This window comes from Globicephala melas, chromosome 7, assembly GCF_963455315.2.
Source record: "Globicephala melas chromosome 7, mGloMel1.2, whole genome shotgun sequence".
NCBI lineage: Eukaryota > Metazoa > Chordata > Mammalia > Artiodactyla > Delphinidae > Globicephala > Globicephala melas.
In genome coordinates this window covers 52,528,434-52,548,197 of record NC_083320.1, presented here as the reverse complement: position 1 = coordinate 52,548,197, position 19,764 = coordinate 52,528,434, and positions in this window count along the sequence as shown.

The window sequence follows — 19,764 nt, the reverse complement described above, 5'->3', positions numbered from 1 at the left end:
TACTCCCTTGGGTCAGGAGAACAGCTCGTATTTTCAATGAGCACTCACAACAGGTTTTCGCAGAGTATGCTTTGACATCGCTGCTATGACAGGGATCCCTGAGAGCTCATTAGAGGGTAGTTAAATCACAGAATCCAAGTATGAATCCCTAAAAGATAACCCTAATTTGTGAGTATATTTTATCAAAATAAAAATATGCTGCAGGAGGAAAGCTATTCATGGAAATACTTTTTCTTTGAGATATTTTTCAAGGCAGCAGTTTCCTTAGCGGAGTTTGCCAGTAATCATCAATTCATCTCCTTAAGCACATAATTCAGTCTATTCAATGTTGTACTATGACAATGCTGATGAGCTCTTAATTCTCCTCTATTTATTACATCAAATATAGCAGTGACCTTAATGAAACATCAATTAAGACACAAATGTCAGTGCCGTACTTTTAAAGATGGACTCAAGTGCAAAATTCCAAAGGTCAACATAACATTTTGAAGTGGGTCATTCAAACATATATTAAGTGTTAAAAGAATATAACTGGAATCTCCTCATAATTTGATACATTTGAATTTAAAAAACAATAGGATATGCAGGAGTGGCTGAAGTTTAGAAAGTATTGATAGTGGTCTGATTTTACTTTTACTTGACTGTTGTGCATCCCCTAAACGTATAAATTTTACTCTCTCATGCAAATAGTTATAGCCTATTGATAGTATAGGTTGAAAGGTGAGAGATACCGTCAGTCACCTGACATTGGTCCTAATACACATAATGTGAACTGATTTTAAGCACTTTCTTGACCAAGAGTCACATTGCCTTAGAAAATGTAGTTGTCTGAGTAAAGCTGTTGGATTGATTACTTTTGGACTGAATTAGCTGGATTGAATTAAATGGATACTTTTGAATTCTTTATGTCATAGCAGTCTCAAGGTGAAGTAAATCATAAAATTAATTTAATCATAAATTTTAAGAGCCTATTATGTTCAGGATTCTTTGTTAGGTGTGGAAATAAGAAATATTTAGAGGGCTTCCCTGGTGGTGCAGTGGTTGAGAGTCCGCCTGCCGATGCAGGGGACACGGGTTCGTGCCCCAGTCCAGGAAGATCCCACAAGCCGCGGAGCGGCTGGGCCCGTGAGCCATGACCCTGAGCCTGCGCGTCCAGAGCCTGTGCTCCGCGACGGGAGAGGCCACAACAGTGAGAGGCCCGCATACCGCAAAAAAAAAAAAAAAGAAGAAATATTTAGAATACCCAATTCTTGTCTTCAAGGAGTATACAACACAGTAGGAGGAATAAGAGACAAAAAAAAAAAAAAAAGAATATTTATTCTAACATCTGACTCAGTAATGAGATATTTCTATATCATCCCATACAAATGGCTCTCCAGTCACTGACTGCTGCCAGCTAAGTGCTGCAGCCTATTCTTCCATTAAGTTTGAAAAATAATTGGGAAGTTCTTCATTGTACTGAACTGCAATCTTTGTGGTTTCTTTCCATTGATTTTTGTTCTGATCTTTAGAATCAGGAACAATCTAATCTTCTTTTGCAGGATAACCTTTTCAATATGTGAAGACCCTTGTGTCCCCATTTGGGTTCAATGTACTTCAACAAATGTCTTTATTTTCTCTTCCAGCTAAACCCCGCTAGTTTCTTCTTTAAAAATTTTATGTAATGACATTTTGAGATACTTCTCCCCCTTCCCCCCATCTTACCCCATTTATCTTCTTCTGGTTGGGAGAAAAAGCCCATGTGGTTTAAAGATAAAAACTTTTAATATAATAGCATGCTTTAGAGTAACTATGAATTGGAGGTTAGATTGCACTGAGCACAAAACGCCATAGGAAATCACAATGCTAGAATGCTCGATATTCTTTAAGGATTTTTCTGGTGAGTCAAATCTTTCAAACTCTTAAAAAGTCTGCCCTGTCAGTGCTCACAATCTGGATGTATGGGTATTGCTGACGCTGAAAAATGCAAAGCAGTGTTCTCCCCGCTGCAGACACGCAAAGATTGCCCTTTCATTTTCATCTGCAGCTACCATCTAAGAATCTGTTTCATTTCCTCGCAGTCTGTTTGACACCTTTAGTCAAAAAGTTACCCCATCTGTGATACTCCGTGCCATATTGTTCTGTCTGCCAGTGATGCTTCCAATCCACTCCCGGCTCTATCACGCAACTTAAAATCGGGCTGCAGTGTCTTGAGGAAGCTTCTCTGTTCCACCTGCTCTTCAGCTCCCGTTGGGACTCCTGCTGTTGTATGTTTATTCTGTAGCCCTCATGGAGCAGAGGTATATAACCACATTGGCTGCTGTTTTAGACTGATGGCTTCAGAAGCTTCTTGGAGACCCCAGATCGTCCATTTTATGCTAATTTTGGTTGGCTGGTGACATTAACGAGTTTCAGAGAATGTGCCGTGGCATCAAGGGCATGTCAGAGACATAGCAGGCATCTTGAAGATCAGGCCCAACCACTGCAGAGATCCACATTGGGGTCTGTCCCATGGGATATGAGTTTTTTAACTCATTTTTTTTTCTTGCTAATTAGCACAGCTGTATAAATCTGGTACAGACTGCAGAGTTCAGTGATAGTTTTTGACTCTATTGTTCAAGATGATCTTAGGTCTGAGAAGGTTATTTTTGTAGTTTCTATTTTTCAGGTTTATTAAAAATAACAGCACCAATAACAATGACAACAAATTCCCGCTAAAAATTATGGAACGTGTTGTGCACAAGAACAGGACTTTCTGACCAACTCACGCTTTTCCTTGTCCTTCCTGAAGGAATTTTCACTCGTCCCGGACATCCCTCTCTTTTAGGATCTTTTCAGAACGGTGTGTGATGGTGAGGATGTAGGCTATAGGGACACAGAGATCTGGATTCCTATCCCAGCTCTATTGCTAACTGCTGCAGAGAATTAGAACGTCACATGTGAAACTGGGATAATACCACTGCCTTCAGAAGGTTATGCCAAGGATTAAATACATGTAAAGTTGAGGCCTCTATGTATGCTGTCCTTGCTTTGCACTTGCAACTTGATTTGCATGTTGTACTTTCCTAATGAGACCTGTTCCATGCTCCATTAAAGTCATTTGTGTATTTGCTTAGCATCCTGGTGGCAGGTACTCTGTCCCTTTTACCCATAGATATTCAGCCATGAATAATACAATATCTTTAGTAAATTCTCCCATGTAGAAGATAGGGCCTCGCCTAAGCTATGAGTCTTCCTTATACGGTTTACCTCCCAGAGACAGAACTGGGCTCAGAACGCATGACTAAAAATATTAAAGTAGAAACTGAATTATTTAATTGTCACTTCCCCTCTCAATCTCCCTGCTCCTCTTCTCCTGAAAGGCAACAAAAATTTGAATCTAGAATAGGTTCTGATAAATGTTTGCCTTATTGTTTCCCCAAATGCGTGGCACACAGAACTAGCTCTACAAGACGGTAAATAGGAGTCAGTGAAAAACATGTTTACATGATCAAAGCAATTTGAAAAAAATCTGGTTCAAGCGAGATTAAAAATGGCTTTTGGTTTTAGGACTGCTCAGCACTTCCAATATGCTAATATATATTTATAAACACAGACAATTAATATGGAAGAAAAAAAATATTTGTAAAATAGAATTAACCCTGGACAATTTTAAGGACCTCTTTTCATTACATAGCTAACTACTAGAGCCACCGTCACTTTTAGGGACATCATTATTAAGTATCTGACTTATTTATTTTGGTATTTTAAAATTAAATATTTTTTTCTCTTTTTATATGCATGATTATCTCTTTATAGAGTAGGCCTGTCTGCTTACAATGTACAAACCAGATAAAACAGCAGCCTGGATTATCTGGAACTCAGATCGTGATGCAGCACTCTTATAGCTGCTCTCTGTGGGAGCTGTGAGCCATCAGAAAGGATATTTATTCACGAAAGGGGGTGAAACATCAGGGGCTATTAACTATTTGGGGGTCACCACTCTGAGAATCTAAGAAAAGCTATGGACTCTCCCACTTAGAAAAGGAAAATAATGTGTTTTATGTATAATTACAGGTGTTCATGAGAACCATAGAGTCTATAACTAAACTCCCTAGAATTCCAAAGACCCCATGTTAAGAATTCCAGAAGAATGTATCACACCTCCTCATTTATATGCCTCTCGAAGGAAAATACTATCATTTTCCCTTCAAGGAAAGAATAATTACTAAAGAACTGAACTGAGAGAATGTCAGAAGAGACGAAGAAATACTAGGTCTTCAGATTATCTAGTGGGTCTACCCCAGGAAAAGAGTCACCTTTTTCAGGATGGATCTTGGTAAAAAAAAAAAAAAAAAAAGATAACCGGGGATGTGCTTGACACACGCAGTGAGGGTATTTGCTCACACCCGGCTTCCAGCTTTGGTGTCTGAAGTAGATATATATTCAGTGGATAGCTACCTGTTCAACATCAATTTCCCCTTTATCTTCTGATCACAACCCCTGCCTTTCCCTTTGAGGATGCAGTCTTCTGTAACTCAGTTCATTTGGTTCAAGTATGGCTGAATCCACTTCAGTTCCAGAGTCTGGCACATAATGCAAACCTGGCTTGTCAGTGTATTCTCTCTCCTGCCTACAGTGATTGGTTCAGGGAAGGATCTGTGAGCCCATCTGGGGACTTATGTTCAACTCTCAGGGAAAAGAAGCTCTCTCGGGGCTAGCCAGGCTGATAGGACTTAGGCATAGAGCTACTGGTGGTCTTTTTGCCGCCAGGGAGAAAAGCATGTCTAATGGTGATGGAGAATAAAGAAGGTCTAGTAGATGGAGGCCTAGCCCTGACGGAATCATATCTGGTTGTGCTTCTGTTTGCCTTTTCTGCCCGGCTTCCGTTTGCCTTTTCAGAACTACTCTCCACCTTTCTCCGCTAGCTCCCTACCCCAGTGTCTGACCTGTGGAGACAGTGTAGAGTGCCTTCTGGCTTTCAGGTGGGGTGGAGTACTGGAGAACACTAGTGGAGTAAGGTGAGATACTTTGGGTCTCTCTGCAGAACTGTCTCAGGCTGGTTTGTCAAGTAACTTCTCCCTTGTCTCGTATCATTGGGCCTAGAGGTGGTAACAGCTGTACCCCTACAAAACCTGGGTTACTGTATTAGATCATTTTCATTCACGATTCCCACAATTTCATGATAGTCCTTGTATAAATAAACCATTCTTGTTATTCTAATACAAGTGTGCCAGCTGTTTTCTCTTGAGACACCTGCTGATACACCAACCTTGCCTGAAATTAGCCCAACCCTCGACATTTCACATCCATGAGTAGAAACATTCCATTTTGCGCTTAATACATTTTGAGAAGTGTTTCTATCACCTGCAACTGGAAAGAGTCTTGAATAATACAATCTCTCCTAACCTCCTTGGGCCGCCCTGTGCATTCTACTTGGAAAATAATTGCTTTAGAAACATAGACAGACACATTGCGAGAGTTAAAACTCACACAGCTTGGAATGTAATGCTCAAACCCATCCATCATGTCAGTCATGATCTATTAATCCTCGTCCTGTAGAATTAAAGCAACCCTACCACCCATGTTAAAAAAAAAAAAAAAATGACCTCTAGTGCCTGCAGAATTTTAACCAAATTCTTATTTACACGAGTTTCTGACACATACAAGTAAAAGTATGAATCAGACCAAAACATACTTCTTCCAATTAAAAGGTGTGAAAAGAGCCAAGAGAAATGGCCTTTTCTATTTACTCACCTCAGCAGCTTAGCAGTTCATTAGCAAATCCTTGAATGCACGTAGGTCACAAGCTCCAGGAAAGTGAAGGCTGTTTTATAAAGCAATCTTAGAAAGGCAACCTTTAAGTCAAAAGTACTATTCCCTGGTGAGGTTTATTAATTGAATCATTTGTTTACAAAAGGTGAACGTGGTTCTAAGTGACAGTACTGTTTGCGCAGTGGCACCAGTATTAGGAAGCTTATGTGTAATGCATTAGTAATGTAGAAAAAGATGCCTCCTGAGTCAGGGGTATTTGTTTAGCACTTTGAAATCCTGTAATTTTAGAAACTCCCTGAGCATGAATTGAGTTAGCTTATTAAGGTTAAAAATAGTCTTTAAAGTATTGCTAATGAGTACCATGAGGTACATAGTATCTTTTCCATCCTTGCCAGAGACTTCTTAATGTGAATCCTATGTTGGGTATCGGGTACTAGAAAAGGTAGAAAAGAAAAAAAGGGGGGGGGGAAGGTGTTTAGTTTCCACTTTTTACTTCTTTATTCTTCAACCATACTAGAAGCAATTTCTAGAATGAAGTTAATTTAATAATCCTTGTCAGTAAATATTTTCTCTTAATTGAACCATAATTCCTTGCAGAGAATGTGATAGGAAGAATACGTATACTGATTAAAATTACACCTTTTTAAAAAACTTTGTTTCATCTGATAATAATTCACTGATATACTTTAATTTTGTTCTGGAGTAAGAAGTATTCAAAAGTTTATGTATTTTGATTAGTATCAAATGACCGTGATCATGTGAAATTGTTTTCTTTATTTGTAGAGATGGCTAACTGCCCACCAAAAGATGTTTTTTCCCATTCCGTAGTGTACAGGTGGGGCTGGGAAGTGACTTGTTGGCCAAGGTATGCCTGTGACAGACCTTGCAGCTAGGTGTGACCATGTGATTAACTCACAATGGACCGCAAATGGAAGAGATGTGGGCTCTTCTGCACTAAGGCTTTTAGAAGCAAGCATGCCTCCTTTATGCTCCATTTATCTTTAGAGAAGTAGATACAAATGATAACAATGTCCAGAGCCTCAAAAAGAAAGGAATCTGGGTCACTCCCTGAATTGCTAAGTGGAGGAGAACCGCCCAATAGTTACATCCACCTTGGACTGTTATATGAGTAAGAAATAAGGTTTTTATTGCATTTGAGCCGTACACATTTGGCCTCTATATTTCAAAATCCACTTTAACCTGTTTTAAAAGGTATATGATACAATATATCTTTTAAAACAGGTAACCCTGGGCTATCTGAATCTGACCCCACTGAGTAGATAAAGCTCCAACATACGTCATAGAGCATGTTTGGCTGGCTGCACTAGACCCAGGCATTGATGGTGTAGAAAATACTCCTCTCCCACTTTCCTTCCACATGTGCGAACGTTAAATACGGGAGCGTTTGTTTAGTCATTAAGGGAAGGGAGAGGAGTTTGCCTTCTTACTGGCAAGAACCAGTAGGAAAATGAAGGGGATCAGCCGTGTGAGGTCTGCTTCCTGTTTAGGCACAAGGTCTGGATTTGAACCCTCATATATGGAGGAGAGAGGACCAGAAACTAACAGAAACCACAGGCCAGAAACTTGACAAGATGGTGGACCCAGTTAGTTCTGATTGGAGCCAAGAAGATAAGGCCCAACCAAGAGCTTAAAAGAGAAAGTTAATCTTCCTGCCTCTGTCCAGACCTCAGCGCTAAAGAAGGGCAGCTGTGGACACCTGGATACAGGGTGCTTGGCCTAGACATTGGCATTCACCAGACGGGCACCCTCAGCGTGGGCAGTGGTGGGGCTGAAAACATCTCCTCTCCCCAAAACATGATAATAATGGCTAACGTTTAATTAATCATTTATCAGATGTCAGACATTGTCCTACTAGCCATAACATTACTATGAGTAGTAATTACTAGGAGGTAGGAAGGTAATATTATCCCTGTTTTACAAATCAGGAAACAGGCATACAGAAATAAAGTAACTTGCCCACTGTCATGTAGCTAGTAAATGGCAGTGTTAGAATTTCGATTCACACAGTCTGAATTCAGAGCCTGAGCTGGTAATTGCTGTGCTATACTCTTATTCCAATCCATAGGGAATGTGCTTACTGGAAGAGAGTGAGCCTATTACCAAATTAAGTATTCCAGTCATATGAGAACAACAGGCCCTTCTAGAAACAATCAGGAACACTTGGAGCGGGGGTACTTCATGGAATTTCAGATAGGTAGAGACTTCAAATTATGTTTTGGGCAAAAGCATAAATACCACCCTTTTTGATAGCTTTAGTGTGGTGAGTCCACGGGACTTATGAATTTTATTAACTCATCATTTCCTCTCTAGGTCACAGTCAGTGGGATTATGCCACAGATTGGTAGGTGATATAGATTCAGATGAGCAGATGTTTAACTATAATGGAAGAAATTATTATGGTTGATGCAGAGTATCAAGGCATATTTTTTATCGTAAAACAAAAACCTTGGGTTACTTATATTTAACAGATAGAATAGTAGGGAAAAAGAAGAAAAATGTACATTAGGACAGTGAAACAAAAAATAGATTTCTGCAGTGACCAATGCTGTTACTCATCTCACTGTTCCTTTGGGGTTAAGGGTGACTTCCTCTATGAATGTCTTGTTTATGTGAACATAAATGGGGCCTATCTGGCTACATATTTCCCAGAGAAAGGGGTGGGCCTGTGTGTGTCATTTCTTCTGATCCTATTTTTACTCTCTTTACAGTTGAAAGATTGAAAAATACTGTATTTCTTGCTGCACTATTTTTATTTTTATCTTTCTTTTTCATTATTAGGAAGGCTAATCCTGGGTGTGTTGAGCACTGGGCATCTGTTTCGAGCTTTCAGAATGACTGTGATGGTGGGGCTGAGAGGCGTTGCCCTGTGTTGTTCTGCTCCCATATTTGCCTGGATGATTGGTGAGTGTGGGCCTTCTATCTCAGCTCCCAAATATTACCAAGGAGCTCTAGGTAATAGCCCACAACCACTGGGAATAAATCTCCCTTGTAAGACTCTGCTCTCCTAGCTTCTACATTTACCGCTTTTCAGTCTGTTTTCCACACAACAGCCAGGTGATCCTTTTTTGTAAAATAAGAGTCAGATCTAGTCACTCTTCTTTCTACCAAAAACTCTCCAATGGCTTTCCAGCACACTGAGAAAGTATCCACCCACCTTACAAAACCAGCCCCTGGCTATTTCTCCAACGTCATTGGGTAGCACTCACCCCTTACCCTTCCTGAGCCTCTGGTCTCCTTTTCTCCAGTATGCCAACCTCACTCTCCACTTGGCCTGCCCTATATTTTTCATCTGGCGGCTCTTCCCCAGATACCTCTTGGCTCGCTCTCACATTGCACTCAGGGCTCCACTCAAATGCCCTTCCTCAGAAAGGGCTTCCCTCACTGCCTCCTTTCAAATAGCACCTTGGACAGGATGCAACATCTTACCTTGCTTCATTTTTCTTCATACCTCTTATCACTACCAGGCTGGGTCAGGTGGGTCTTGTTGCCCATGGCAAAGACATTAGAGGGGTTTGAGTGAAGTTACCTGCTCAACTTACCCGCTTATAACTTCATCTGAGTTATGGTTTGAAAAGCCCATGTTGGCTATTTTACCGAACTACTAGAAGGAGTAGGGTGGGAATTAGAAGCTATTACATTAATTCAAGTGAGGGATGATGGTGGCTTGGACCAAGGTGGAGGAGGTGGAAAAAGGTCAGATTCTAGATGAAATTGGAAGCTAGAATTGACATTCAGTGTGTACTTTGCTCACGGAAAAGCATTAGAGAGAAACATATTTGTGAGTGCCAGCAACTTGCCTGATCCGTATGGCCATGTGGGTCTGTGGGCCTCTTCAGAATGAAGCTTATTAATAGCTCCTCGTAGGCTCTTTCTCCACCCATGATGATTCTGCTCCCATCTGAATGTTTTTCACTTGCATATATTTCTGTGGGATTAAAATAAGCTAAGTGTTTATGTTTATTTCATTGGGAGTTACATATTCCAATTAGAAAGCTCACCAATAAACCCCTTTTCGTTGCTTCTTCAAAGAATTACAGACTTTATGTAGGTAGATTTGATCAAAAAGGTGCTTACTCTCCAGCTTTGCATTCTCAGTTGTTACCCCCACCTCTGTTTAAGAAAAAAAGAGTAATAACCAGTAGCCATGTGGACTCTATCATAAAGTTTAGAAAGGAGAGGAGGCTCAATGATCATTTCTATTTTAAAAAATCTTCTTTGAAATATTATAATTATCATGCATTTACTATGCACTGGATTTAGGGATTTTTATTTTAATGACTTTATGGAGATACTTAATCTCACAGAGCTAGAATACTAATTACCCTACTGTGTTGCAGTAGGAAAAACAGCAAATTACTCAAATTGTAATTATGATATTCAGTTTTAAACAAGTGTATAATAATTGACTTTGTGTGCAATAATTGATTTGTCATTTAAGCAGTAATTTTTTATGCAAATAGAGTACTTTATATGTGTGAACCAGTTATTATAAAATTAATTACTGAATATAATATCTTGCAGAACTGACTATCAAGAGTTCCTCTAGCTGGCTTATCCATTCATGCAAAATCTGGGTTTTTAATGTACAGTGATGAGCTTTATAACCAAAGGAGACTAAACCACATTCTGCATGACTGCTAAATGTGCTTTTCATTGCAATTATCCTTTTCAAGTGCTTTATAAACACTTTTCCTCAAGGCTCTCCAATAATGAATTTTCACAATAACCCTAAAAGCTAGTTAAGCATTTTAAATCTTCCACATTTTGGAGATGTGGAAATTTATTCTATGGTTATATAGTAAATATTTGGACGATGTTCACTTTGTAGTATCACTAATTATATTTGGTGACCTGGATTCCCCTCTATGAAGGACAGTTTTTATTTTCTTGGTATTTTTTTTCTCTTAGAGAAATCAGAGACAGTTGAGGGTAGTGAATGGGGCTGTTATTGAGGCACAGACTCAAGGGAGAAAGGAATCCAGAAGACCCATGAATATTTGTGCAGATCAACACAGCACATGGCTTCACATGGGCATCATAGCACAGCCATGATGTCACTCCAGAAACTTCTGAGACATTCTTTACATTTCCCAGGAAACTCCTCAGGTCTTTCAGTCAACTTAAACTGGATATTTGTTTGAAGCCATTTGACATCATTTTCTCCCAGTTCTCATGCTTGGCCCTCAACTTGCCACTAGGAGAAGTTGAGCAGTCACTTCTTTTAAAGCAATTTTTGAAGCCAAAGATGGCTCATAATTGAGGCTCTAGAGTCTAATTAACTGCAATTACACATGGTTTTGGCTTTCAGATCTATTTACCTTCCCTAATACTACCAAGAATTTAATGTTGTCTTTGTATGGTTTAGCTTCTCACAGTTAGCAGGGATGCTTCATAAGGCAGGATTTTGGCTGTTTGGTTATGAGTATCCCCAACATCTAGAACAGTGTCTGTCATACAGTAGGTGCTTAATAAATATTTGCTGAACAAATAAGTAGTTACAGTACATTGTCTTCTTAAAATTTTATTAACTAAAACTGCTATTGGTATTACAAATAATGAGAAATTTTATGTTCAGTGGGTTTCCTTTTAATGCTGATACTAAAAATCTAGAGTATATTATAGGAAAAGGAGTTAAAATTGACTTTCTTCTGAATATTTTTCAAGATCATATATAAAGTCATCTTTAAAAGTTATTAAATTATGGTGAGCACATTATAAGAATTTCTCATCAAAAGAAGTTACACTGAAGACAGTATTACAAAGTGGTTGGTAGTAAGTAGGGTAAAAATGATTTAGGTTCCAATCCCAGTTCTACCATTTACTGACTTTTCATGTTTTCCCTGATCCTCAGCCTTGCTCTGCTACCAACTCTCTTACAAGGCAAGTTTTTCTGCACCTGTTAACTCGTCTCCACTGAGAGATCAACTGGTAGTCCTCTCAGTCTCCTCATCTGTAAAACGGGCATAGCAATGCCCCAGAGCCGCTTAGTGTAATTAGTTTCAGTTGCATAGTCAAACACCATCATATATTTCTAGGTACATGACTAGCACTAAATAAATACTGGGTATTATTAGTAAGTAGACATGAATACCACATATTGGACCCATGTCTAATCTTTATAAACGAGGTCACTTTCCATATATGATTCTGATTCTCAAATAGAGATTATTGAAATCATCACATCAACATTCTAAATGTAAGAAAAAGTTTGGGAAAGGTATTTATTGAGGAAAAAAGAAATCTGAAATTCAATGAATATGAATTGTTTTTCCTCATATATGTTAATTTTAGGCCAAGGACCCTACAGGTTGTTGAATTTAGATACTTTTGGGGGACATTTCCCAGTAGAAGTAATAGATTTCTTTTCTTGTTTTTCTTTAACTCATATAAAATAAATTGCTCCTAAATCTAGTCAACGGGACTGAGCCTTCCCTGGATATTATTGACATTCTTTGTTTGTGACCTTTGTCCAAAAACTATAAAATGTAAAATTATAACTTTCTTCCTATCAAAAATTCTGCCTATGTGGCGGGGATGTGTGGGGTGGTGGGTTGAATTGGGAGACTGGGATTGACATGTATACACTAATACATATAAAATAGATAACTAATAAAAACCTGGTGTACAAAAAAATAAATAAAATGAAATTCAAAAATTCTGCCTATGGAACATAGGACATAGAAATATGGTAGCTTATGGGAAAAATTGTGAAGCAGATGAAATTTAGACTTGAGAGTCTTCTCTTTTCTAATCAGCCCATGCTGGTGTCTTTCACTGAAACCTGGTGCCCACCATGCCAAATTCATATACTGTTATCAGTTAATCCCCACTGAGGTGTTGGCTAACAATCACTCAAGGAGTTGTTCTCCAATGCAGTATTTGTGTGTAGCAGGGACTGTTGAATGCTCAAAAACAAAATCAAGACCCAAATAAATAAATCGGTAATTGTGTGCTTATAGGCCTCTGACAAACAATAGGGAAGATGATGGCAGTGTGGGAGTGTGGCCAGATTGCCACTTCAAGGTGCCCTTAAACATCCCTCGTAGTTAGCTTTCAAATAATAATGAATATTGTCTTGTAGTTTCCCGTCTCTGTTTCGACATGCAATATTTCATGTGATCTCACACTCTTCCAGTGTAGTAATTAGGGAAATGTTATTCTCCTTATCTAACAAATAAAGAGTCTAAAATATAATGGAATTAAACTATTTTCTCAAATTTACCTATTTGAGAAAATGACTGATTTTGTAAAGTCTGTAAGCTTTTTACTCTACATTCTTGTAGCCATCATTGACCCTTTTCTTTTTATCATAATCTTACAAGACCTACCATGAAAATATTGCCAGAACTCAAACATATAGTTTGAGTTCTGCTAACACCCTAATCTAAGTCACCATCATTTTTCATCCAAATTGTGCACTAACTCGCTAACTGGCTTTCTGGCTTCTGCCATTATCCCTTATTCTCCACAAATCAGCCCAAAGGATTCTTGAAAAAAATAAGTCAGGTCATGCCACTGATTTACTCAACAGCTTCCAATGGCTTCCCATCTAACTCAGAGTAAAAACCAATGTCCGTATAATGATTTTCAAGTCCTGGGGTGCTCCATGTGGTTGATAGGCTCTACACTGCATATGAGCGCCCCAGACTGAAGCACCTAATAGAAGCTGAAATCCACTCATCAAACCATGTGTTCTGGCGTTGACTAATGTGTACCTTTTTCTAAGTCTCATAGAGTTGCCATATGGGCCAGCAGAAGCCTTTCACCTAAATCTCCAAGACCTTATTAGTCATCGTGGACGTCCACTCCATGCTCAGCCAGTGCCAATCACTCCTGCCCAGCCACATTGACCTCCTTGCTCTTTCCTGAACATACTAATAACCAGGCATCATATGAGCAGTGTCCTTTGATTATACACATATAGGGGAGAATTTGGTGGAAAGTTTTATGGCTTTATCAAGATTGCCACTTCCTGAGACCCATATGCGACATTTATATCTTGTTGACAGAAGATAGATCAATTTCCATAAATACCCTACGAATATAGTTTCTAGAGGGAAAGGAACCTGTAGGAGTACCTGTCCAGATAAACTAAAGTGGCCCCAACAAAGGCCCAGTGACAGGAAAGGCAACGCAGCCACTGAAACAAAATGATCTTGAGATTAATGAGGAGGACTTACTACAGTACAGTCTTCAAGACAGCCACTTTGGCATGGTGTGGTATTCAGGGAAAAAAAGTACTGAGCAAGTGAATGTCACGTGAGACAACTGATAACCCTTGGAGCCCAAGCACACCATTATGACCCTTGCAAGAACTTGAGTCAGTTAGCAAGAAGACTGATGCAAAATGAATAGAGTCCACCTTGCTGTGCAAGAATCAGCTCCAACAGCAGCACCATGTGGCAGCAATGTGCAATCACATTAGTAGGCTAATTAGATCTTCATGTAGCTATGGGAAGTATCCCGAAATAGGAAATAAACCCCTTTGTATTGAACAAAGTACAAAGAACCTAGTATTTGAAAGAGTCTCAAAGACTTATACCTGGACCTTACTAGTGAGCTCTGTTAGGGACTTTGCTACTCAGACCATTGTTTAAGAACTTCTTAGACTCCTAAGAGGGAAAAATATAGCACAGACCCAGAAGATATATGTTTTAAAAATAATAAGTGTCTATATACAAACGTATACACATGTATATATAATTATATATAATAAACTAAAAGAAGTACATCTACATCTGCTTCTTGGTATAAAAAGTAACAAATTTTCTTAAGATTGTGGAGCGTGCATATGTGATCACATATTTTTCAAGGGCTTCATGGTCTACTGAAAGCCCTGCTATAACTCCTGTGATACTCACTAAGACACGATGTCCTCTTCCCCTCTGGTTGTTTCTATGTCTCTGCACAGGGAATGAGAGGAAGCAATTTTGAGATTTGATGATTTAAGGCAGGTTTTCCTGGTGTTAGGTGGTGAATAAGAGGACTGTCAAGCATATGATCCTATAGTTAAAGTAGTCAACAAGACCTTTGGAAAAGGCCTGCACAATTTTACTTTCTGAAATGTACCAAATTAACAAAATAAGAATGAAACTTAATTTCCATTGAAACAGATGGAGAGCTCCAACTTCAAATCACAGACCCCAAAGAATACTTTCTGACACAAGATAGCACTGTGAAGGAAGTTTAGTGGACTTACCTAGTTCACAAATTTTAACCATTTCCTACCCAGACTACGTTTACTATCTTCTACCCTAAAATAATCTTATGACTAACCCTGGCCCCAAAACATTATAAGTACCTTTCTCTAATCTTCTGTATATGATTTTCTACTGCGACTTTGTCGAGGTGGTACCTGCCCTTGCTCACCTATTTAATAGACCCAGCTTTGTGAGATCAGTACATATTCCCTGTGGTCTCTGCATGGGGGCTTCGATAAATTATCTTTGGATGGAGTTTGCCCTTTGTCCTAGTTCAGGCTGCTATAACAACAATACAATAGACTGGGAGGCTTAAACAACAAACATTTCTCACAGTTCTGGAGGTTGGAAAGTCCAAGATCAAAGTTGGCAGATTTGGTGTCTAATGAAGGCGCATTTCCTGGTTCATAGGAACCAGGTCCTCTAACTTTCTTTTCATATGCTGGAAAGAGGGCTAGAGAGCCCCCAAGGTCTCTTTTATAAGAGCTCTAATCCCTCATAACCTAGTTACCTCCTCCTAACACCATTGTATTGGGGGTTAAGATTCCAACAGAGGATTGCAACATAAATGCTGGGGGGACACAAACATTCAGTCCATAACCATAATACCTTTTATATCTAAAGATTCTTGCCTTCCTTAATTTCATAAAATTTGTTTCATTACATTTTTTTAATATTTTCCCTTTTTCTGTTTTCTTTCCAGTTATACTTCAGAGTTGAGTAGTAGTATCCTCATAAATGGCATCTTCTCACTACTTGCTCTTATTTTTGTCCATTTTTTACCATTAGTATAATTTTTATCATATTTTCCCTCCATGTTTGGTTTTTTGCAATGTTGATTCCACTCTTTGCGCTTTCTAAAGCATTGAATTTAAAATGTTCTTCAATGCCTTGGAGAAATTTTTTCTCCAAGTGTATGTTTTGACTGTCTGTTGAGTGCCATATTCTCTCTTTACCTTGTGTTTGCAGAATTTTTTTATAGATAGCATACTGATTTTTTTTCTCTTAGTTATTTTTAACATATTCAGTCCTACATGAGTTTCCTACTTCTGCCAAAAGAATCTGAGTGGGAACTTTGACTCTGCTGCATCTTTATCTGCTCTTTTAAAAGTTTTTCCCTTAAAGCTGAAGTTGAAAATTTGAATGTTGAATTTCTTTCTTCTCTGGTAGGATTTTGGATGCCCAAGGAGAGTAGGGTGAAAGCTGGGACCATGAGTACTCTTAGTCTGGGAACTTTGTCCCTGTGTTCTTTGGGCTTGATGTTATGATTTGGCTCCAGCAAGGCAGATTAGCAAGAAGCCAGGTGAAAATTTTAAGCTCCCAGGTCTTTTCTTTGGTAAGTCAGTACATTTTTTATTTCAGTTGATAGTAATCTTCTGTAATTCAAAGTTGGCTGCAGGATGTTGTTTCATATCTTTTCTTTGCCTCTTATAAGCTTTATTTTCAGCATGTGCTTAAGTGTTAGGATGCCAAGTCAATGAAAATGCCACTGGTGATGCTGTTTCTACTTCAGTCCTGGCTGTCATTCCTGTCTGGCAGTAGAGACAGACACCACAGGTACAGTGTTTTCTATCACTGTATTGTCTTCAAAAAACAAGAGCTGTGCACCATTACTGTTTTTTTTTTTTTTAATTTATTTATTTTTGGCTGTGTTGGGTCTTTGTTTCTATACGAGGGCTTTCTCTAGTTGCAGCAAGCGGGGGCCACTCTTCATTGCGGTGCGCAGGCCTCTCACTATTGCAGACTCTCTTGTTGCAGAGCACAGGCTCCAGACGCGCAGGCTCAGTAGTTGTGGCTCACGGGCCTAGTTGCTCCGCGGCATGTGGGATCTTCTCAGACCAGGGCTCGAACCTGTGTCCCCTGCATTGGCAGGCAGATTCTCAACCACTGCACCACCAGGGAAGCCCCACCATTACTGTTAATTCAGTTAGAGGTCTTCTCTCACAGCCTATTCAAACTATGAGTTGGAATGAGCTGAAAATAAAGCCATTTAGCGTAGTTTGTGTTGCATATCAATATTAGGTCCATTTTATCTGTCTTAAAAGTCATAGTGTTTTCCGTTCCATTTTTCTTTATAAAGGAAACAGTTAGTTTAAGATATAATCTGGTAACCATTTTTAGTTAAATATTTTACTGAAGAAAGGAGCTTATAAGCATCTGTAAGAAAAAGAAATGTGTCACCTATAAAGGGGAAAATGTTACAATCGTCTTTGAATAGTAGATGTTAGTATAAATGGAGCATTTTGTACATTATTTGGAAGGAGAAAAAAGTGTGATTCAATAATTTCTCTACCCAGACAAATTCATGAACATAAAGTTCATGAGTCAAAGCAATAAAATGATACTTAAATATACAAAATTTTATGACATGTGCAACTCAAGCATGCTTCTTAAAAATGGCTGTGTCTTGTATTCCAGACAGTTGGAAGACAAATCAAAATAAAGAACTCATATGGGGAAGTTATGAAAGGATAGGGAAAAAAAATACCTGTTTTGCAAGAGAGATAAAGAGAGAGTGAGTGAGCAAGAATGAGAGAGAGGGAGAGATAGAGAAGAAAACATAAACCAAGTGAATTGTTACTTTTAAAATAGTTTACTATCTTTAATTTTTAAATGGAATTTGCCTGGCAGAGGGAAGATAGCTTGTAAAGTTCTTTGTTCAGGTCAGAAAAGACCAATAGGAGGTACTTAAACAATAAACATTTGCCTATTGAAGGATTACTAGAACCTGCTCTATGATCAGAGTATGAAAAAAAAAAAATCTTCCTGAAAAGTTTATTTATTCCCCTAAAAACATAGTATCCACTTATAGAATTATAACACTCAATTCATGAAACATCTCCCCAGTGGCAAATGATTGTTTTTATATCTTATAGTAAACAGAAAAGAGCAATGAAATGTGATGTCTCCAGATGCCCTGCTGGCTTTATGCTTGTATAAAGTTCTCATTTGCCTTCTTTGGCAGCTGTATTTCTTTCCTGAGAGACATTGCTCCTGTCAGATTGGCTCAGTTTTTTCCATCCCTCTTTGAAGTGTTAGTGGTACTCACCAGGGGAAAAGAGGACAGACTAGAAAGTTCTCAAGTGTGAAATTGAACTCATAGCCAAACGCTGAAAATACTTTCTTTGTGGCTCAGCGAAAGTTCCATTAACTTTTGTTTATTTCTGGGTAACACAGTATTTCTTCTTGATTATATCCAGCCCCAGCTGTGGAAGTAATAGAAATGTCTTCTGAACCAATTAGTACACGGGAAACTGTTGTACTATAAAAAATGTACAAGCACCTGAACTTGAAAATGTTTTTCTCATCTGTACCTTAAATTATACAAATTCAACCATCCTTATTGAAGATTAGCTTATTTTCTAAGAACTTGTAGAAGCTAGGCCTCAGAACTAATGAACTGAGATTTTGTTACTGTTTTCTCCTACAAAACAAAATTTCCCATGGAATGGCACAGAAATGGCTGTTTGAAGGAACTCTTTTTCATTTACAAAGAGCTTTTTGGGTGTATTTGTGCATTATTTTAAAACCCATGTCCCCCAATACTATTTCTGTTTGCAATCCTGATTTTCAGTACTTAAAACTGATCATAATCTTTGATATGGTGTTTCTAAGATGGAAAAACTATCCTTGTTAGGCAAATCATCTGAGAAAGTGTCTGGCACAGTTTTTGACACATAGTTCATTAGTTTCTTTTAGTTTTAGATTTTTTTCAACTTAAAATATTTTCTCTCCTTGACAAATATTGTGTCTAATGCAGCTACTGTCCCTCTTGAAAACAGATTGTGCTACATCAACAACTCATAAAATAGAGATAGATTATTTCACGTATTAAAGAAAGTTTGGTTTAAGGGCAATGTACAACTGGACAGAGAAAGCTTAACTCTTTCCCAGGCAGTCAGAATTTTCAATAAGTCCCACATAAGCAGTGAAGTATAATATAAATGTTTAGGTATCAAGAAGGATGAAACCTCAGTTAGTGGAAATGAAGTATATAAACCAGTTATGATTAGAGTTGTTCATCTGACCTTTCTGGAGTATGGTCCATTCTCCTGTATGCTGCATGACTTTAATTATAGGATGCCAGGCTCCTATATATACACACCCAACTTTTTGTGCAGAGTGATATATAACACCTAGCACGCTGGTGGCCTTCATTAAATATTAAATAATAATAATGCATATGCAACCTCACTTAAAAAGTAAATGCTGCCTTATTTTAAAAGGTGGTTGCAATGGTAAATGGGAGTGTTTTCTTGATTTCACTTTCAGATTTTTCATCATTAGTATATAGGAATGCCAGAAATTTCTGTACATTAATTTTGTATCCTGCTACTTTACCAAATTCATTGATTAGCTCTAGTAGTTTTCTGGTAGCATCTTTAGGATTCTCTATGTATATGTCATGTCATCTGCAAACAGTGACAGCTTTACTTCTTCTTTTCTGATTTGGATTCCTTTTATTTCCTTTTCTTCTCTGATTGCTGTGGCTAAAACTTCCAAAACTATGTTGAATAAGAGTGGTGAGAGTGGGCAACCTTGTCTTGTTCCTGATCTTAGTGGAAATGCTTTCAGTTTTTCACCATTGAGCACGATGTTGGCTGTGGGTTTGTCACATATAGCCTTTATTATGTTGAGGAAAGTTCCCTCTATGCCTCCTTTCTGCAGGGTTTTTATCATAAATGGGTGTTGAATTTTGTTGAAAGCTTTCTCTGCATCTGTTGAGATGATCATATGGTTTTTCTCCTTCAATTTGTTAATATCGTGTCTACCTAAGGAGACAAAAGACCTGTATGCAGAAAATTGTAAG